Raw genomic sequence first — 22,874 nt, forward strand, 5'->3', positions numbered from 1 at the left:
ATGCACTTGGCAGCAGCAAGTGATTTGATAGAAGTCCTCAAAAATTCAGAAGTGTGACTTTCATAAGCTCTCAGTAACTAGGATTGTTACAGGCCCAAAATGTATTTCTAGGGTGGTCTTTTTGTCTGTACAGTCATAGAACAGTACAGTCAGGGGAGGAACTTCACTGCTCAAACCCACTTTTAGAAAGAGCTTCCACATGCTTTGAAAACATTGTTTACTGCAAGTAGAATACACTTGTCTTTTGAGGGGAATATAATGGCTCCTAGTACTTAATAGATACTGATGTTATGAAGTAGCAGAAAGGAAAGTTCAGTTTGGAGAGGAATGGAGGCTGCTGTGTCGGAACCAGATGCACTAATCAGTTAAAATAATGTGAGCATTTTTTCATGTGAACAATGCATTTTGGAGGGGCTATGTCACATCAAAGTGTGCTTGGCCCCATGGACTGAAGGCCATTAGTATGTGAGTGCATTCTGTAAGTGACTGGAGCTCATCTTCCTGTTTAATTTGACCCTTGGTTAGGAACCTTGTTCATGTCTAAGCCTCAGCACAACCCAAGGAGGAGCAGAAGGCGTGGAAATGCTGGAAAAAGGATCTTTGGGTGTGCACACCCAGTCTGGACTAAGATAGCAGTGCAGATGCACTCTAAGTTGTTAAYGTGTGAATTAAGATTCACTTTAATTTATGATTTCCCTGTTTAGTCACCCCACATTTTACATTTTAATGGATTCTACTGTAAAACATCTATTCTTTAAGGCTGAAAAAAGACTGGGTCAGCCACTTGCAGAATTTCTTTACCAACATCTTTCTATATAGATAGCCCTCAGTCCTCTTTTGAGAGTCATGCATTGAGAGAGCTCCCCAAGTTGTGAAAGCAGCTGCACATATGTCCCTACAGTTGGCCTTTTGCAAAAGCCAGATCCCATAGCAGAGATTATTTTCTCATCATAAAGATAGAAAAGGAGACATTACTAAATATTGCATCACATGAGGAACAAATCAACACAAACAAAGGGTGGTAGCTCAGTGAAATAAGAGAAAGACTGTAGGACAATCAGCTGAATCACCCCAGTACCACTAAAATCTCCCATTTTTTATCACTATCTAAAACCACAAGATGTTTATGCTAAATCAACTTGCTATTTTTGTGGGTGGCTGTGCTGCCTGATGACTTCTAATGCACTTTGTCTTTCAGCGTTACTAGTTATCATGAATAAGCAAGTAGGGAAAACACATACGGCTGTATACAGCTGCCTTTTAAATATGTATTACATGACATTAAATTTCTTCAGGCTGTCTCCCATGATCACAATACACTGATTAGGGTTTTTGGTTTCTTTTCTTTTTAGGGGAGCTCACATCACCCAAATCTAATTTAATCTTCTTTGAGTTAGGATTTTACATTTTTGTAGAGCTGTGCAGCACAAAGAAAGAAAGTGTATGAGAACTCACATGCATTCATCTTAATAAAATACAAGGGCAGAATAAAATAATCATCATTAGTGTCTCATTGAGAAAGCAACTTCTGAAATCCACAACGAGGGTTTTTTTCCTTAGCTGGTTCAAACACTGAAGGAATGCAACTGAAGCATGTCCCAAACAATACAGAATATTAGACTGGAGTCCTGAGGAGTGGTAAAATACCTCATTCTTCATATCAATGCTGTGCATGAATCATGATTGGAGAGAAGCAGCAGTTCTTTGCAGATATGCACATATGAGGAAATCTAATGCTTTTGCCTTTCATTTAATCTGCATGAAGCAGTTGGCACCAATCTCGCCATGCTTTGGCTTCCTGCCTTTAGTGCAAAACTATATTGAATATGTTTCCTGACAAGCCACAGAGAAAAAAAAGAAGTCTCCTCCAGTGTAATTACAATACAATGTTGTTTATTATGAATATGTAATTGATGATTCAGCTCTCTTACCTAATGATCAATGAAATAGGGCTTCAAAAAACCTGGAAGTGGGGAGGCATTATTTTGAGTGCACTCAGTGAAAACAGAAGAGTGCTTCAGAAATGCTGCATTAGAAGCATAAGCTCATAATCACAAATGAACTGATGAGTTGCCAATGCAACACCTACACACTTTCAACTGTGTAATACAAGCATATTTATGCCCACTAATAAGATCTAGCAGAAACATATCTTTTGAAAAGAATAACATATGAATGGGTAGCAACAAAAAAAAATCATAATTCAATATACAAATTGACTGCTTATAATATCTAAATGGGTAGCAAAAGGTGAGATCTATTCTGATGGAGTTGTGTTAGAATTTAACCTGGTCTACTACTACTCATACTCATGTGTGAGCACACATGCACTGAGAAAAATCCTGCCTTGCTCCTATTGATTTAGTGAGTGAAGGGAAGGCTTTGCCCAAGGGCATCCATAATACAAACAGATATTTACTAACAGCTGCAGGATTTTATCGATTTCGCTTAGATAGCCAAAGATAACTGTCTGGCAGTCAAAGATAATTCATATTGTGGCCACTCAAATGTCCTAGTGATGTTGGGAGAGAATATCACAGGTAAGAGGTGAACAAGAAATAAAGGCAATTTTCGCAAGGAAGGTAATCTCTCCTTATCCTAGGCTCTTAGCACTGGATGGATGGGTGAGAGAAGCTTATTCCTATCCTAACCCTAATGTGGTTTTAAAGGATTAGGATCAAGCTACAGGGTGATCGCACAGGTAGTGTATTTATTTTCTTTAAGAGAAAACATAAGGTATTAGTAAGATTTTAATACAAACAGATCTATGAATCATTGCTAGATAGATATGTTATTAACAAAATATGCATTTGGTAGTTGTCTTATGTAAAATGTCCTTTTATGTAAATGTCATTAAAAATGACCTATTCTTTGTAATTAAAAATATTTAATGACATATATCTATATTAGATTTAAACATTTTCTAAAGTAGATGCTGCATAAGAAATCATGATATACAGTTCTGTTTGAAAATTGCATAGAGTCTTGTAGGTGCTTTTTTCCCTAATTGTTGATAGAGCTCAGCTAAAAAGTTCAGCCGCTGTATTAAACGATCATCTCCCAGAATTCCCATAGTTCAGTAAATTAAAATTAAACTATGGAAGTCACATAACTGGATTTAAAAGTTGTCATTTAGGAAAATGCTAGGGATAAAAAATCCTTTGTATGAGTCCATAGCCAGCTTCCTCCTGCAGTCATCTTCCTAGATGTTGCAGTGCTATTTCTTCCCTTATAAGAAATTTCGCAAGATAAGCAAAAATTCAGGGGATCTTTTTTAGGTAAGTCTAAAACAGAAAGGGATATGTCCAACAATAGAACTGTGAAGTTAGAAATCTACAAAAGCTGATATAACTGGGTCATGACAGCAATCAGTAGATCATGAAGAATTATGCTTTATGATATTCTTGCACACACTCTATGTATGGAGAAAAGTGGATTTTTTGTACAGAAAATTGTCTTGAAACTGGACAAGCTAAAGTGGATTTGTCTGCATCACATAAAAACTCTTAAAGTAATCCTCAGTCAAAACCAAGCTTTTCTATGGGAAGCCAATGTAGGTTTTACATAGCTTGTCATGTGTCAGTAGAGTGAATGAACTGAAACTGCAGTTAGGTGTTATGCAGAATTGGGTCATACATTGACTTCATATTGATGCATATTGTTCTGTGGTATTCATAAGACATCAAATTTGATCTATTCAGTACTATCACTGGCTTTTAAGGTGACTTCTCCAAACAAAACATATGGTGTGTAAGTTTGGAAGGCAAAGTCTTGGTTTGAACCTTACACAAGTCATATGAGCTCTGCTTTAGTAACTGCATCTACAAAATAAAGATGACCGTGCTTGGACATCTAGATCACTGGGCTTTTTTGATGTGTAATGACATGCTATCTACAACACCCTAGGTATACCTAGTATTAGGTATACTGTCCCAGATCTTCACTGCTCTTATACACCTAGTCGAGTATACCATATCCTTAAATAGTAGGCTTTCTTAATTTTCTCTGTGGCAAAATAAGGTAGTATAGTCATAGTTTTCTCCAGCGGTCAGCTTTGTCATGATCCTTAAAAATCTTTTTTTGGAATTAGCCATGTTCAGTTCCTTTAATGTCTCCTCATAAACCAGTGTAGATCAAATGACCTGCTATGAAGGCTGTCTCTCTACTCTCTCTGTGTTGCCGACTGCATTTCTGGGGCACAGCTCCCAGAGCGATGTCCTCAGCCTTGCTGAGGCCTCCCCCATGCACAGAGAAATGATCATTTTCTTCTCAAGTCTGAAGGACAATAATCACGTAAATGCATACCAGGAGAAAATTTCCTCCTTTAGAAACACAATCATATTTATGCCCAATTAACGCTTTTTGATCTGTTCCCAAAATGCTTCTGTGTAGCCACTTACTCCGCACTTTTTAATGGGCATTTCATCTCTGCTTTCCAAATTAGAGCACATGCCAGCACAAGAGGGTTTTCTCTGTGAAAACCAGGGGAGTCACCAGACTGTGACATCTCCCCTGGCAATATTTGGCAATACATATGCAGGAATGGACTTCATTGTGTTTCCATGCTTTTAAACCCCTTTTATAAGGAAAGCAATTTCGGGGGAAAAAAATTTAAAAACTCCCCACACTTGTAATCTAGGGAGAAAAGGATCTGATTTCACATGTTTATTTATCTATTTTCTAGACCATATCTGTAATTTGGAAATAGATTTGGGGAGAGCTGGTAGGTTCATTGTGGTAATATTTCAGTTACTTGCTCAAGCTTAAATAGAAAGCTTCAGACATTTTGGTAAATCCATGAAAATCTGTTTTCTGAACATCATTTGCCATGCAGTTACATTTTATTAATGCTTTGAGACTGAGGAACTATATTGCCACATTGAAAGTGAATTAAATGTTATGTGAGTAATAGGTCTTGTTTTTCCATAACTGTAATAGAAATGGAGCTTTTCCACTACTAAAGTTTCTACATATAAAGCTCCCTGCATAGATATCACCAAGTTGCATAATCATTTTTGTCTCCTTTGTATACTTTAGTGTTATGTTACCCTGGGTGTTGTGGGCCGAAATCAAACACAACATGTTCCTGTTGGTGAATAATCCCTGGAAACACATTAATCAAATTGAATTTCACATTGAGTGAAGCTTTTCTTTTGTCCTTTGAAAAACTCTGAGAGCTCTGCTATCACCTGCCCACTTGGACACAGGTGGCTACTGTGTCCTGATGGACCTGCACTGGGAATGCTGCTGGAGGAAACCTGCCCTGGTCCTACTGGTCTGTCCAGGGCAGCCCTTGGCAGTAAAATCACTCTATAATCAGAAGAAATTCTACCATATGATGGTAGAGGTCTTGCTGGTCCTTACCTCAGGCCCCAGCTCTGACTGCTGGGTGGCCCCACATCAGCAATGTGATTGTAGCCGGTCCCAGTGACTCACCTGAAATCTGTAAACTCTTTACCTGTCTCATATTAATACCACCATCTTAGTTCACTCCTGGTTTTGTTAAAAACAAATTAAACTTATGATCTAAGCCTTTAACTGCTTCATTTTCTTTTCCTTTTCTTTCTTTAATACTAAAAAATCATTATCTGCTTGACCAGTTGCCCTGAAGCACTCTTCTTGCTTGTACTAAAGTGAAATTACAAGATTTTTCTAAAAAAGGCTTTTATTGTTCTGATTAAAACCTTCCACCTTACTGGAGCTCACTATGACTACAAAAGAATATTAAGATCTAATTTTTTTTTCCAACTAAGCTGGCAAGATAGAAGCTCAAGAGAAAAAAAAAAAAACTTTTGAAGTGCTTAGAATGATATGTATTTTTTCCCCATCTTTTACATTTATATTTCAGTTTGCTTGCCAGTTCCCTTTGTGACATGCACTTCGTACTAAGTTAGCGTTATCTTGGACCATGCTCTGGGATTTTTTTGAAGGCAAATGGTGTTAGATTATGGTGCTACATTATTAACATCCATATGGGCATCAGGATTGAGGGAGAGAAATTTAGCAAGAACACAGGAACACGATCTTCTAGATCCTTCCTTCCTTCTTCTAATACATAATTTTGAGTGCAAGAAACAATTAAAGTATTTTAATAGAATAGTGAAGATCTGTAAGGACAATCTATTATTTAGTTTATTTGAGAAAGACTGGTATGTAATCACCTCAACTGGCAGGCTGCTAAAGCAATATGTGTAAAATGTTCTCTAGGATGAAATAGATGTGAAACAATTCTCCATTTTTTTTTCTGTAGAGTTTATACCCTTGTCTAATAATACTGCAACAGCTTTATTCCTGTTTCATGGTATGTAGCATCAGCTGTGATGGAGGCAAAAGTCCTTCTGACCCTGGTGATCCTCCCCAGCTGTGCCCGACGCAGCATGGTGACTCTGTGTGCAGTGCAAGACAGCGGTCCTGGGGATACAGAGCTACCCCTGCATCAGACATGGCTCTTTTTCTACCAGTGGGTTTAGAAAGCTTTTTGCACTCTTGGTCCTTTCTTACTTTACAATGTTTTCCAAGCTGCAGAAATGTTCCCTCGCAATTACAAGATTTATCCATTGAGCAAGTGGCATTAGAAGTTTCACAACAGAGATAATTTGATGTCTGTTGAAAAAAAAAATCTTTAAATCTGTTTCTTTGAGGAAACTTAAGGTAAAGATTAAGGAATAATTTTTGATCTACTCCATTATGTTAGACTAGATTCTAAGGCGATAATACAAAGTAGTACTCTTCTGTTGCCTAAATTTTAAATGAAAGGCAGACTCTTGAGTTGGAGGGTGATCACTGACCAAGCACTGCTTACTCAAGTGCCAAATAAATACTGACAAATTTTCTCTTTTGACAGTAGAAGGATTATTCTTTTTTGTTTTAGTTTATTTGACTAGTTCAGTCTAATGCCTGGTTCCTTCACAGTGTGGCAGCCACTTGGTACTAGAAGAAGCAGAAAAGCTTTTGTTTCTTCACTGTAAGTAATGAGTAGAAGCCAGGCCCTTGGGTTTAAGAGCTTTAAAATCCTAAAAGTCCTAGTATTCAGAAATCATTAGTTCATCTCCTCTCCTTATGTAACTAAGACAGCTGGTGCTTGTGTTTTCCCCTCGACTGAAGAGAGAAAGACTGAACTTAACCTTTAAAATTGTTTTATTTAAGTAATAGATATGATCAGTTAATTAGAAAAACAAACATACAAAGAAAACCTAACCGCAAAGATAAAATATCATGCCAAATGAAAATGCCATATTCAAATAAGAATACCAAAAACCTTGGCATGCAATTTTGTTCCATTCGCAGGTTATGACACCTATTCCTAGTCCTTTTACAGTTTATTTAATCTTGTCTTTCTTACAAAAGCAGCTTTTTAAAAGTTCCCAGTCCAATACAAACTGTGCTGCAGATCAGTGTGTCATTTTACAATTACCAAATTACTCAGCTGTAAAGCTGCACCACGTGGACCAGCAGGAGAGCTTTGCTGTTGGTGTTTGGTGAATCACAGTAATAGAAGTTTTGCTGCCTTAGGTTGTGTTTCCACACGTGAAAGTCTGATCTAATTACACACTTTTTTTTTTTAATGGGCAAAGAGAGTCTAAAGCATGTAGATAGGAGTGAATCATTTGACTGATTCCTTTCCAAGGAATCATTTCTTTGGCAAAGTCTCTCACTAGCAGCTATCACAGAGCTGAACAGCCACAGAGGATATTCTAGGGAGGAAAGTCCTTGGGTGGATTCAGTCCTTGCAAAGGAAACAGTAGTCAAGATCTAACAGTCGGCAAAAGTTAACAGTCAAGTTTTGCAGGGGGAGAAGTTCATGAGTGGAGCCCTGCAGGAAACTTGTGTGGGAAACCTGTGCAGGGAACTTGTGTGAGGAACTTGTTCTGTTTGATGTATTCATAAATGATCTGAAAATGGTGAAAATGAGGTGGTGGCAGCATTCACTGTTGATACAAATTTATTCAGGATGGTAAATTCAAAACTGATGGTATGCGTTGCAGAAGGACATTATAACAGTGGATGATGGCAGGATGAAGTGGTTAGCAAAATTTTTTGCAGTGAAAAAAAAAAAAGGTATACTTTGAAAAAATATTCCTAATTTCATAAATAAAATTGTGTCCTCTAAGGTGATCTCTGCCTCTCAAAAACGAGATCTTCAGTTTAGAATAGATTAGTGCATGAGAACACCTTCTCAGTTCTTGCTATTGATCATACAAGCACATTGAAAATTAGGATTTATTAGGAAAGACATCAAGAATGAAACAGCAAAAAACATGCCTCTGTTATACAAATTCATGCTGTGTCCACATCCTAAATGTGTATTCACATCTGGCCCTCTCATCTCAGAGATGATGTATCTGAAACACACACACAAAAAAACAACCAACAAAGTACAAAAAGAAGGACATGGACATATGGAATGGCTTCTGTGTTAGCAATGATTCTCCAGACTGAGAAAGGAATGAAAGGGCATAGTAGAGGCCTATTAAATCACTACTGAGAAGAAGATGCTGAACAGTGAAGGTCTGTTTACCAGCTCTTCCAATAAAAGAGCTAGGAAGGTCAAATGAGACAGTCACCACGGGAGCTCAGTGTAGAAGAATATGCTCCCTTGAATAGAGCGCAGTTCAATTGTGGTCCTATTAGCTTCACAGTACTATAGATGGTTACACAGGGTTCAAATGCTATTGGACAATTAGCGTTGTCCAAAAATACATGGAGGGCTATTAAATATGAAAGCATATTTGGAGCTGATAATAGGTCTTGAGAGACTTCTAAGAATATTCTGGGGAAGCACTGTGTGGCATGTTGTTATATAACTGCTGTCTGCTGCTGGCTACTTTGAAATAGGATAGTTTGACTAAATGGACTTTGCCTCTTGTTATGCTTCCAAATAATATGTTGCATATGAGGAGCAGCTGTCATGAAACTACAGCACAAATCACTGCTAAACTTTCAAGTTCACAGACAACTGTTTTTGTGTATGGAGCAACTGATGACACTAAAAGAGATAGAATCAACTCACAATGAAAACGTTAAATATTAAAAGCACTTGGGGAAAAAATGGTGAAATATTGGGATAGAAGTGTAAGTTCTACCACTGCCCACATATTGGCTGTGAGTGAGGAACACAGTCATTCATGTCAACATTTTCTCTATTAAAAAAAATATATTTTGGTAGCCTCAAGTTGCAAAGATGCTCCTTTGCAATTAAGAAATTCTTCCTAATCCCCCACTTCCATATGCACCAGGCCTGAATAAACCAATGACCTTCAGCTCTGGCTCATGGAGACCCCACTCCTCAGCTACATTCCTCTCTTCTCCTCCCTCTTGGGTAGTTTGGCTTAGTCAGGTTGATCTCCTTCAGTAAGTCTGCTTTTTATATTTTGAAGTCTGAACCCTCTTCCTCAGCTTTTAAATGCAATTTCAACCTACACAATTCTGCTTGTGCATTTATGCAACGTATTTATTCAGTCTAGGCTTGCATAACAGATTACGACTTCTCTGGATTTGTTCTCATTGGGATAAAAGGTACAGACCTCCCCTGCCCAGCACTTGCTAACATGAATCAAAATATCACTTAACACCTTGTGTGACACAGTTTAAGAGTATTCCAGTAAGCCACCTGGTCTCATTTCTCATCTTTTTGGGTGCTCTATTATATTGCCGTAATATAATGAGGACACTAATACAAATCTACAGAAGACTGGTGTTAGGATTAATGTTTCTCCAGGTACTTGAAGATGACCTGTAGCTGGTAAGTATTAAGAGATAGATGGACTGAATCCAAAATCCCAGGGCAAGACTATTTCATATTGTCATGATTTTGAGCATCTCAGAGCACCAGTCTTCTCCTCTCTCTGGATGGAACTCTGTTTTTTACTGCTTTCTTTGTTATTCTGCTCTCCTGGAAATTTAACCCCTCCTCCTTTTCTCAGTAGTGCTGCCTCCATCCTTTGCATTCTCCCTGCTTCTCTTAAAAATTCTTGCGTTTCTCATTTTTCTAGTGTGATAAACCTTTTCCTTCTTCTCCCTCCTGCCTGTTGTACACAGAGAAGCCAGGTTGCATGTGGCTCTCCTCTTGCCCTCAGCTTGGAGGACTGGGCAGTTCTGAGTGACTGTCATTCTCATGGAGGACTTGCAGGCCTCTTTGTGTTTATGGTCAATTTATTTCTTTCTTCCTGTGTGAATGGAATGAATAGCTTTTGATTTGGCAGCACATTGCAGCCAGGAGAAATATGCAGTGACTAATTCTTAACCTGTCTTTTAAAAGGCTTCATTATTACCTTTATTGACATTTTAACACATGTGTTTTTTCATTCCACCATGCTAGCAGTAGCTGGCCACAACTCCTTTTGCCCCTATGACGATTAAATTGCTCTCTGTACACCCTCTCCTTAGCTCCCTATTCATTGCAAGCTCACATTAGCTTGTAAAGCCAGCCCTCCTCAGTAATTGGCCTTTGGTATGAAAGAAACTTCCATTTCCATTCTGTGCTAATTATTAGATTTAAGCTGGATCTTTCCATAATTCAGGGAAGCAATTGTCCATCTTTTGTTAAAGAAATGGTAATTCATCCCACCTCCATGCCTTAATCTGCTGTCATTCTTTTTCTCTCTTGCGCTATAAACTGAAGAATAGGGTAATCTCACAATAGCCTTTCTTCTTCTAACTGCAGCTTGGCAATAGCACATAGTTCTAATACATCTGCTTACACACTGAAGCCAGTTATCTACACAAAAGCAAAAGAACCCCCCTTCCGGAAAAAGTGGTAGAAATGTACCTCTATAAGGTCATATTTCACTTTGCTTCCCTGTTGCTGTTGCTGCTTTGTAATTAGTTTGTATTGAGGAACATCTTGACTAAAGAACTGCATTGAAAATTAGAGAGGGGAGCAACATGCCACTCATGCCTTTTGTTTCACATTTCTGGGATGTGGTAACAACAAGCAGTGGAATTATTTGCTTGGCAGGTTTAGTACCTGAGACCCCAGCAGGACTTAACAATCTTTTTGACTAGCTTTATTTTAGGCAGTGGGTGGTAATAAATCAGAGCACTCCCAAGGAGCACTTTTCCTGCTTTCTTGTTGTCCCAGGTTACTGCTAAAAACAGTCATTAGACTTGGAGATGTTTTTAACTTCCCGTCACACACACCTTTCTTCCACCCCCACAGTTTATGCAAGCATGACGGTCTCTCCCTCTACCCTGTTTTCTTTGGGAGTGCTTCCCACAGAAGGCTCTGTTCAGGAGGGAGGAGATTTCCTTGTCATCGCTTCAGTGTTTATAGCAGAAAAGAGGCTCTGCCATAATGTGAAGGGCTGATTTTCCCTCCATCTCCATATAATCACTTGTTTCCTTCCGTCTCTATATAACCCTTGCTGGATGATCGTGGAGGGGACATGAGTAGTTGGTGCCTTGTACTTGGCCTCAACTGAGATGTCTCTAGATGCTAAATCCAGAGGTGAAGGACTGCTGGAGAAGGATTGCTGAGCCCTTCCAGAAGAGGACCTTTTCCTTGCCCTCCTTCCTGCCTTTCACACTCACTTTTATGCAATGTGGATGTGAAATGATGTCAAAACGGCATTGAGAATGTGCAGATGGTGCAGATACTGATGACTACCTAAAATGCAGAGTGCTGGAAGGCAAATCCTGAAGTGATGGGTAGTTTTGTTGTAGGTCCTGCTTCAATGAAAAGGACTTCAAAAGTCACAGTAACGACTAGAACAAGAGTGATCATAAGTCTAATTTTCCATTATGCTGTGCTAACTCTAATCAGTGTTAATTCAGTGATGTCTCTGCAGCAAATCTAGCATAAACTGGACACGATGCACCGGAAAATTAGGTTCTGGATCAATCCTGCTGAATGCTTATCCTCTCCTTTCAAGGCAAGAACTACCTCCCAGAAGAGTCTGCATCAAAATCTGTGATATGCACAGATGGGGATTTGTGTGAAATTTCTGCACTATCTTTCAGTTAATGATTAGCAAATCATTATAACTCAGGGCTGAAATCTAGGGACTCCTCAGTTCTCAGCTCTGCAAGTGAAACTTTTTGGCCTATTGGAGAGCTGGAAAAATTTTTCTCAGATCAGGACTATTTAAAAGAAAACACATTCCTGTCAAATGATGGAGCCCCTGTAACCTGTACATGAAAACTGCTGCACCAGCTACAGCTGTCACTGTTCCTCCTACTGCAGTATGAGGATTGCTAGAGCAAGTTTTCTGTCTTCATTTACATTAGATTCTTTTTCCCACTAGCAATGGCTATATTTAAGGCAAAGCAACATCAATTCTAATTAAAAAATATGTGCTTGACATTGCTAGTTCTGGAACTGTAGGTACCCGATGCTGTCCATCTAAGGTTGAGGTCTATGGCACCCTGATGAGAATGTGTCCTTCTGTTTTTTAAACTTCCATATATGAAACAAACTAGGGAGTGGGTGATTCTTTCCAAAGCATTGGAGAGAAACAAATAGAGCATTGGGAAATTAGGAAGACAGGCAGGGCTGTAGCCGTAGCCAGATTCCCAAAAGCTATAAGCCAGTTTCCCAAGGAACCAAGATAGGAGAAGCCAAATCAAATAAACAAAAGAGCATGTGTCTTTTGAGGCAGACTCAAGAAGTCTACTCCAATGGGAAAAGAGAGTTGCCACAAAGTTTTCCAAAAACAATAGCTTTCACACTCAAGGTTTCAGCCCTATGTGGCTCTGAGAATGACAGGGTCACAGACAGAAAAGAAGAGAAAATAGAGGCCAATTGTAAAGGTAGCAAGGCTGCTAATGAGTGAAAGACATGAGTCTTGAAATGATACTTTCCTGCAAGGTCTGACTTTAGGATGAGCTATAGGGGCCTGACTTATTTTGTCATTTCTTTGCTAGACTACAGTAGAGTACATGGCCTGAATCATTAGGTGAACATGTATTTTAAGTATAAGTAAAGCTACATATGATGTTAAATCTAAAGAAAAATTCTGGAAGCCACATTTGGCAAGATGATGCATATTGGCTTATTAAAACAGACTATACATGCAGCATCATTATTTTTGAAACTTTGATACCTTTTTTTCTAACAGAGCAGGAAAGTAAATGTAAGTAAACCTTAGCTGAGCTCCATAAGACTACTACTTTTTTTTTAAAGTAGCCAGCAAAAGGTCAAGAATGTGATGCGATGTCCACCTTGAGTGTGCTCTCTTCTTATTTCTGTATTAGCTGTGTATTTGTGCTTCTCTCCAGAAGCACAATATTTCAACATTTCAAAGGTCTTTGAAACAATAATTTCTATTGCACTTAAAAATATTTAATCATATTATCAAATATGATCACACGAAGTCAGGTGCTCATCATTTCACTTTGCTGAAAAATATAACTAGATATCCTATGGCTGTTCCTTTCTGCTTTAAAACTTAGGTTATAACTATGGGAAAGCAAGCCCATAGCAGAGCTCAATTTGTGGAGCTTTCAACTAATTAAACCCTGCAGGCTGCATTGCTTGACAGTAAATATCCTGTTTGTTTTTTGGGGGGGAGTATTTGACAAAAGAAAAATTAATGAATTTCCAGGCAGAGTTCCTTCCAACAGATTTTTCTTTCTCTCAGCTATGCCTGGTTTCAATATTTTTATTTTGTACTTGATTTGAGAATTTCAAGCAGCATGGTATGAGGGTGAATAAGTAGGAGGAAGCTCCTATGATAATTACAAAACCACTAAACCTGAGGCCAAGTTCCTGGAAATATAAGCCTGAGGATTCATCACTCAGCATATTTTGCCCAGCTTTAGTAGATAGCTGCCTGCAATAACTGCCGTATCTACTCAACTGGAAACTCAACAAGAAATGTAACAACCACACTAGGACACCTCCTAAATTTTAATTGGGCAGCAAAAGTAAAGGCAGGAGTGGTGGGTCAGGGACTTGGGCTTTAGCATAGGCTCCATAATGGGATCCAAGGTCTCTGCTAGATGCACTCTAGGGTGCATAGCACTAGGGTGAACATAGTGCTAGTTCTCCTTGTGGCCCTTGTTCTGCTGGCAGTGTTGTGGCAGTAGAAGTATACTCCTGTCCAGCTCTATTGTATGGCAGGATAAGATCAGAAAAAAATATGTATTCAGTAAAGAAAAGGATTTTTCCTATTTGAAATATGTGAGGAAAAGGAATGCAAATTTTGCATATTGGTTACATTGCCAATAGCCTTACAACATAGAAGAAAAATCCACAAGAATCAAGATTCTATTTTTGGTCTGAAAGACACAGTGGTAAATAATATCAAAACTCAGACTCCAGCTCAGAGAAGCAGCTCCTTGTCTAGCAGAAAAAAAATCTCAAGTGGCAATAGAAAATATGAAGTCCTGCTTGTCTTACTAGGGATTTATGAGTGAATACACGCTCAGTTGCATTTCAGAATAATGAGAATTAATAGTCATTGACAACATTAAATGAAAATTTGTAACAAAAAAAAAAGGCTGTTTTAGGTATGTAATGATAATGCTCTTTGACAGCTGCTTTTGTGAGTGGGGAATAATTTAACAATACTATAGCTAATGCTGAATATCTAGTTTGTGGTAAAATTATAAAGTAAATGTTTCCTCCAAAGAACTCCAGAGCTGTTTATGGGACCTAGAGGCACATTCATGTGAGAGTAGGCTGGAGTTTTGATGCGTTGCAATATGGTAAATTGGTGTAATTTCATTGCACTGCCTTCAGCATGCCTTCAGCCGATGGAAAATATCATTATAAGAGAGGAAAAAAAAAAAAGATATGACTTCTCTTTACCTTTTAGGAAAATGAATTCATGCTAAAATGTCCATATCTTTTCTCACATGAACATCAGCTCCCATGTGCTTATTTACCCACAAAAATAATTACTCTTTTTTGCTACTCCTATTGGTAAATTTATGCAGAAAGAAAATTCTGAAATGTGAAAAGGCCAGAGGATGGTATAAATGAAATAGAAAAAAAAGTTAAAGATCTAATACAAAACATAGAGGAAAAAGATGAAAGAAAACATAGTTTTCTAATACAGTATTTAGATAAGAATCATCTGGGTTGCTGGAGGAAGAGGGAAGAGAAGGTGTGCCTGCATTCATATTGAATTATTCTCATCTTATCCATCTATGTCACATTTATTCTTTTAGTCTCTTAACACCTATGCATACAGTCACGTAGTAAGGGCAGTGCAGAAGAAGGGGCAGTTAAGAGATTTTGATCTGGACAGTTCTTTGGCAAGATTAAATAGTCATAACTCTATACTCCTTTCCTACACTAAGGAAATATTGGATTAGTAACATGTTTATTGTGCGTTTGTTGCATAAAACAAAAACAAAATTGACGAGACTTTGCCATCGACATCACTGGGGATAGAGAGGTCCTTAATATGTTTTCATCATTGATACGTAGATACGGAAGCCAAGCCAGCTGGTTGCAAATAAGGTTATTAGTCAAAAGTTGCATAACTTTTTTTTGACTCTGTAGAAAGTGATTTTAGGAATGGTACTTTTCTTATATATATATATAAAAGAATTCTTTAGTCAGTGCTGTCAAAAGTAATTTTACTCTATTTGATGGTAAATTGCTGCAATATTCCGCATGTAACATTTCAAGACAGGAGCTGTTATTTGTGAAATGTTGATCTGCTAGCCAGAAAGACTAGCCAACATCACTCCAGTCTTCAAAAAAGGCAAGAAGGAGGACCCGAGTAACTACAGGCCGGTGAGCCTCACCTCCATCCCCGGGAAAGTGATGGAGCAGCTCATCCTGGCTGCTCTCTCCAGACACATGGAGGAGAAGAAGGTGCTCAGGAGTAGCCAGCATGGATTCACCAAGGGGAAATCCTGCTTGACTAACCTGATCACCTTCTAGAAGGAATATCCAGCTGGATAGATGAGGGCAGAGTGGGAGATGTGGTCTATCTGGATTTGAGCAAGGCTTTTGACACTGTCCCTCACAGCATCCTCCTGGGCAAGCTCCGAAGGCGTGGGATAGATGAGTGGACGGGGAGGTGGATTAGGAATTGGCTCGATGGCAGGGTGCAGAGAGTGGTTGTCAATGGTGCGGAGTCCAGCTGGAGGCCTGTACTTAGTGGTGTCCCCCAGGGGTCAGTTCTCGGTCCGGTCCTGTTCAACTTATTCATTAACGACCTGGATGAAGGGCTGGAGTGCTCCCTCAGCAAGTTTACCCATGATACCAAACTGGGTGGAGCAGCTGATAGCCCTGAGGGCTGTGCTGCCATCCAGAGGGACCTGGACAGACTGGACGACTGGGCGGTGAGAAACCTCATGAGATTCAACAGGGGCAAGTGCGGGGTCCTGCACTTGGGGAGGAATAACCCTGGACACCAGTACAGATTAGGGGTGGGCCTGCTGGAGAGCAGCCCCGCAGAGAGGGACCTGGGTGTCATGGTGGACGACAAGTTGACCATGAGACAGCAGTGTGCCCTGGTGGCCAAGAAGGCCAACGGGATCCTGGGGTGCATTAAGAAGAGCGTCTCCAGCAGGTCGAGGGAAGTGATCATCCCCCTCTACTCAGCCCAGGTGAGGCCACATCTGGAGTACTGTGTCCAGTTCTTGGCTCCCCAGAACAAGAGGGATGTGGAGCTGCTGGAGAGAGTCCAGCGCAGGGCTACCAGGATGATCAGAGGCCTGGAACATCTGCCCTATGAGCAAAGGCTGAGAGAGCTGGGTCTGTTCAGCCTGGAGAAGAGGAGGCTGAGGGGGGACCTGATCAGCGTGTATAAATACCTCAAGGGAGGGAGGGAGGAGGAGGGGGGCGGCCTCTTTTCAGTGGTGGRCAGBGATAGGACTAGAGGAAAYGGCTTCAAACTGRAGCATCGGAAGTTCCACAGGAACTTAAGGAAGCATTTYTTCACTGTGAGGGTGACAAAGCACTGGAACAGGCTGCCCAGAGAGGTTGTGGAGTCTCCTTCTTTGGAAATCTTTAAAACCCGCTTGGATGCAGCCCTGTGCCACGTGCTCTAGGTGACCCTGTGTGAGCAGGGGGGCTGGACTCGATGACCTCTGAGGTCCTTTCCAACCTTCGGCATTCTATGATTCTATGATTCTATGATTATAAAACATGGTCTAAAACATCTTCTAGACCACCAGAATTCCAATATAAGATTTATTTTCTCTTAAATGGCTACTCATAGGCACATATATAATAGAAACAGATGCGTATTTTATACATTTTTGATCTAATCAGGGTAGAATAAATTCCTAAAATCTTTAATCAGAAATCTGTTTCAAACTGCCAGACAGGGTGTAAACATTTTTCTTAATGGGCTGAGGCTGGACCCTAGAAGTACTTGGCTATGTTTGAAGCCAGTCTTTCTGAAACACGTAGTGTCTCAACCTGATAATTCAGCAGACTGCTGATTGCCACAGCCCATAGCACTTTGCTTAATCAAGTCCTTAACCTCTGCAAGGTCTCCATTTCATCCAATGGAGCTAAGAAAGGTGAGGCTTAGTGCTCGGTACCCTGAAGTGTGTTGATGTGGGACAACTCTGGGCTGCGGGTTAAGGACATGCATCCAGGAGGGAAGCCTGGAGGGGACCAAGGCCCCTTTCTCATTACCTGGCCATACCTGCAGATTTTGCCTGGTCTTGAGAGGGACCATCAGGAGGTATCTGCTGGTGGTAGGGATTAGCCAAACCCTCCATGATGAGCCCGCTAGGGCTGGACTGGGAGCTGCTGCCCTTCTGGGTGCCCCAGGGGCTAGCCATGCCTGCAGGGTTTTCTCTCCACTCTGCCTTTCCTCTCCCCCTCTCCCTTCCCTGTCCTGAAAGGCTCCACTCCTCACAGGATGCACTGAACCCCTTTGACTTTACCCACACAGCTAGCTCAGGTCACAGCAGGGCGACAGGAACAGCTCTATGAGTCTTCACAAGCCCTCCAGGCTCTTTTAAAGCAAAGTCAAAAGGCCAGTTTAAATCACTGCATCAGGCATGCTTTTGAGTTTCTTATCTTTGGGATTATAAGGCAGCACTGCTCTCTCATAGATAAAAGTAAAACTTTTCTCTTTTCAAGGCTGACTTCTCTAAATAGTCCAATATGTAATACTGAATTGTCCTGAAGCTCCTAGGTACTATTCAAGAGATGGAATAGGGGAAGTATTCCAAAACTGGAGACACTTCAGAAATTATTCCTGAGATTTTTTTTTTTTCCTTTTCTGCAAAAAATGAGAAAATAGATTCTGCTCACGAAAACCAACTTTCCCCAGCTCTTTGGGCAGAGAAGCAAGAACTAAGTGATGATTCTTGTCCTGAGTGGTTTGGGTTACTTGACACTCAGCCTGTTGGGTGTCTTTCCCTGCTCCCTTAGCCTCCCCCACAAAAAAACTGATTGTTACTACAGTTTATGACCGAGTGGATTGTACTGCACATTTACAGCCTGGCTTGTGCCAAGACTTTTTGAACCATTAGCTTTCTTAACAGAGGCTAGTTATCTCCTACAGATGTATGCACTGCTGCTCTGCATGTGCATGCCCCAAGGCTAGGTTCAGAAAGAAGGAGCTCAGCAGTCACTGACTGATTTACAGGCAGCATGGAGCATTTTGAACCTGATATATCAGAAATTTGTAAGAGTAGCACAGCTTGTTCCTACCCATGTGTATGTGCTTGGAGACTTCTTTCATCAACACATTCAGAGACCAGACAGCCAGTAAGCAATTTTCATATCCTAATGGCTTCTAAATTGCTGATGATTTAATGGGAAGAGAAAATGAATTGGAAATGCTGACAATGCATATAAGTATTTTGGGAAAGCAGAGAAGAAAAGAGGCTTTCTGGTCCTGAAAATGGATGGTAAGCACAATGTAACAACTTCTGAAATTTTGAGGCATGACCCATGCAGCATTTTCTGATCACCAGACACCTGCAAGTTTACAAGAGTGGCTTTTTTATCACAGAACAGAGATAAGTATGCCGTACTTTGTAACTCACATCTGAGGAGCATTAGGAAGCCTTATTAATAACTGTAATGTCCTTATCAGCTGACAAGGGGTATTGAAAAGTGCTGTGTATTGCCATGCTTAATTAAGGTGTGCCTAGTCTTATAGCCATAAATTTAAAGGTCCTCACATACCACTGAGGTGAGAATTGTATGAAACAGCTAGACAGATTGCTATAGCTTAAGAAATATTGCAGAACTGCACAATTAAGGGACTGTTATGTCTATAAGATACATTTTTTTTTTCTGTTTTGATATTGACTACAACAGATGACAATACTGAATATTGACTTACACAGCTGCCTTGGTCTTCATGTTTTCAAGGATGGATGTAAGACTCTGTGTATGAGAAATACCATTTTAATTACATCTTGCAATACCTTAAGGGCTCTTCCATTCGTCTGTCAATAGCTAAGAGGTGTGTAGTCTGCAGATTGACAGGTCTTACAGACATTTTTTCATGGAGCAGTCTAGTCACAGCTTAAATTCGCTCACCTGGAGCTTCCGGGGCAGCCAACCTAATTTAGAGCTCAAGTCCTTCTGTGCCATACAGCCAAAATATCTTCACCGATAATCTAAGGACTTGCCCTTTTATCCTGTCCCAGGATCTGAGGGCAGGAGCAAGGTCATGGGACCACAAAGGACGGATTCAGAAGTCCTTCAACTGTACTCATTGAAATTCACTTCTTATACTCATTTAGGCTGTTGCAGAGATAGACTAGACATATATTTGAAGCATTTATTTTTAATAGATTTTTTCCCTCTTATGTTTACTATTTAAACAAAAATACTTTAAATAATACTGGAGAATGAATATCTGAAACTTTGTGAAGACTTAGTTGTGACTTTCCACTGCCCTGTGCTAAAGGCAGGGTACAGATTAATGCTACCTTTTTCTTTTACTTAGAGCCCAGGAGGCACATGCATCTTCTTGAGGTTCAGAATTACATAAATGGTCTGTAATTTCAGGTCTAGGGCAGTTATTTCCTTTGTCTGACACCAAGAAGCTGAGGTGTGGCTATGGCACTGTGTAAATGATTTCCTTTTCCTTTAGTAATATTACCAAGGCCTGCAACTCTTAAAATCTCTCTTAGGATACAAAATGAATTGTGTGTGTAATTTTGCGAAGGAGGAAAAGAGCCCTGTGTAGCAAATTTCTGACGTATTTGAGGAAGGATAAGTATCTTTAAGAAATAAGCTGAAAATATATTTTAAACGATGATTTTTAAATTTTCTTTTTATTTTCTTTTCCTGAGAATATTCATATTAAACTAAATTGTACTTCTGTCAGTGTCAGAGAGAAAGCTTTTGGCTTCTTAAACAGTATACACAAATTAAAAAAGATAGGTTTTATTTCATGCCTTCCTTTTTAACTTGCTTTTGCTAGTGAGATTTCAGAATTAAATATTTAGAATTTCTGTCATTGTTTAAATATTTCACTTGGAAATTCTGTCTTTTAATGGGAGATATCAACAGAAAAGAATATTTGTTGCAACATATGTTGTTGTTAGAAGACAGGCCCTACTTGGATTGAAAAGCTTTGTCCTTGAAAAAATTGCAGCCAATTCTTGTTTCATTTCATGTGTGCGTTTCAATATCTCAGTTTCCAAGAGAATAGATCATAGAGCTGAATAAAGAAATGCTGGGGAAATTGAACATTTTCCCAATGAGGATGAATTTAGCCTATCTGAGGAGGTACAGTATTATCTCACTGACAAAACTTTAGGATGATTGATATAAATCAGAAAACTCTTTTTGTTCATTACTTCTTGGCAAGTAGAAGTGTACTGTGCCATTTGAACAAATGCCTTCTGACGGTTTACATTTTCATAGAACAATTTCAAATATGAGTTTCCTGGCATAAGGTTTTAGCGTAAATCTGTGAGTGTAGTAGTGGTCTGAAAGACGTAGTTGGAAAGGCTGCTGGCAAATACAACAGAATAAAAATACAATAAAGTAGATGCATTCTGTGTTGCTGATGTGTAGTTAATTGATGTTCTGTAATGCCAAAGTTCTGACTCACACTTGGAGAAAACCAAGGCAAATTTGGGCACATACTCTTGCTTTGGATAGAGTGTCTTTTCCACACTAGTACATATAGAGAAGAGCTAGATTGGAGTGATAGGAAGGATTCCAAGGAGTTCCCAGTATGGGACTCTGTGGAAGCAATGGGCTTCAGTTCATGGGGAAAGAAAAAGAAATCCAGTAAATCCCTGCCAGAACTCCTGCCTATTCTTTTTCCCTTCCTTGTATTTGTTCTTCTTTGGTCTTCTAGTCCAAAATTATGTCTCATTCTTTCTTGCTTTTATGCCTTTGGTGAGCAAATGACTTTGAATATAATTATCAGTGCCTGGTTAAAATATCCTTCAGACAGTTTCCTGAACTTTTCGGTCAAATATTACTAATAGTACAGAAGTATGAAGAAATAGATTTTGCTTTCACTTACCTCTGCTCATCTGATTCATATCAGTTTTTTTTTTGTTTGTTTGTTTGTTTGTTTGTTTGTTTGTTTTTGTGAACTTGTAAGGATTTTCTTACGAATTATTGCAGAGCACCCCAGCTAATTTAATAGCACATTGCTCTCTGCTACACTGATACTTTGATCTTGAAGAGTCTAAATGTTGGGATTAATACATAACAGCATCTTCTACAAGCTTCAACAGGGGTCCTACATGGGAAAACCATCATGTCTTGCTCTGTTAGGATTTCCGCTACTATTAACAAATGTTAGTGAAGAAGGCAGCAGTGAAAAGCAGAGGAAAAAGGCAAACTGGTAATAACAGAGAAAGTCTCAAGCCAGAAATAAACTAGGATGTATGGCTTCTTGCTCCTATTGGGTAAGTAGTAGACAGAGTATAAAATTTTGAAATCACTATTTATAAGCTATTTTGACCCTTAGTCCTATTTTTAAAGGCTTCCTGGTTATATGGACTTGCTTTAGATGACCTTTTCTGGAGCACTTCTGGCGATTATGGTGCTTACAAAGAGAAAGCTTAGTCTCTTTTGAATTTAACTTCTGAAAGTGCCTTCAGGGGGGTTGTACCCACATATAATGAGTATTTAGCCTAAGGTGGTTCCCATAGGCCAGTGCCCAAAACAGCCCTAGCTGTGTAGTCAAAAAATAGTCTAGATGTGATTCCAGGGCAGGACTACTTCCTAACCATAGAAAGTAATCATGTTGAGTTCACATAAAGGGCAGCGAATGAGTTGCTGCCTTTTCATTTTTGCAGGTGATGGGTTCCAGTGCTTGGAAATGGTAGGTCCCCTGGTAGGTCATTTGCAAACAGCAGTCTACTCCGTTAGTTTGCTCACCCTAGAGTAAATGACAACTTAGGAGAGATGATCAGAGGATACCTTATAGCAGCGGAATCCATGTTCTGTCACAATATTGTAGTAAAACACATATCATGTTGCAGTGATTAATACACAAAAGACAAAAACAGTACTTCTTTTGACCTGCTCAAGGATATTTATTGTGCTACTACTTTGTGTTTTCTTTTTCCAGAAACCACAATAGACTGTGATAATCTATTTTTGAAGATGTTAATTTATCAACAACAGTCCATTAGTGCTAAATAATTCACTATCAGCTCACCCACTGGTAAGCTATAGTAAAGTTCAGGAGGCAAGAACATGTTACAGAATTTCTGGGACACAAACCTGGATTTTTGTACCAAGAAGGAAAGAAATGCAATTCCAGAAAAAGAGTAGAGAAGCTTATCAAAAGAAGTAGAAACTAGAAACAGGAATACTTTGTATTTGTGCAAGGTCTTGAAACAAAAATGTTGCCTTTTAACTATGTGTGGGCAGATTCCCTGGTTTGTAGCAGTTAACTGCTTTGCTGAAGAGTTCTCCTGTCCCTCCTTAATGCCATTCTATGGCTGCGCAAAATTTTCCAAAGGTGAAAGTACTGAACACAAGGCATTTTTATAACTACCCAAAACATTTATTTTGT

This window comes from Nothoprocta perdicaria, unplaced genomic scaffold (assembly GCF_003342845.1).
Source record: "Nothoprocta perdicaria isolate Ctin4 unplaced genomic scaffold, notPer1 scaffold_130, whole genome shotgun sequence".
Taxonomy (NCBI): Eukaryota; Metazoa; Chordata; class Aves; order Tinamiformes; family Tinamidae; genus Nothoprocta; species Nothoprocta perdicaria.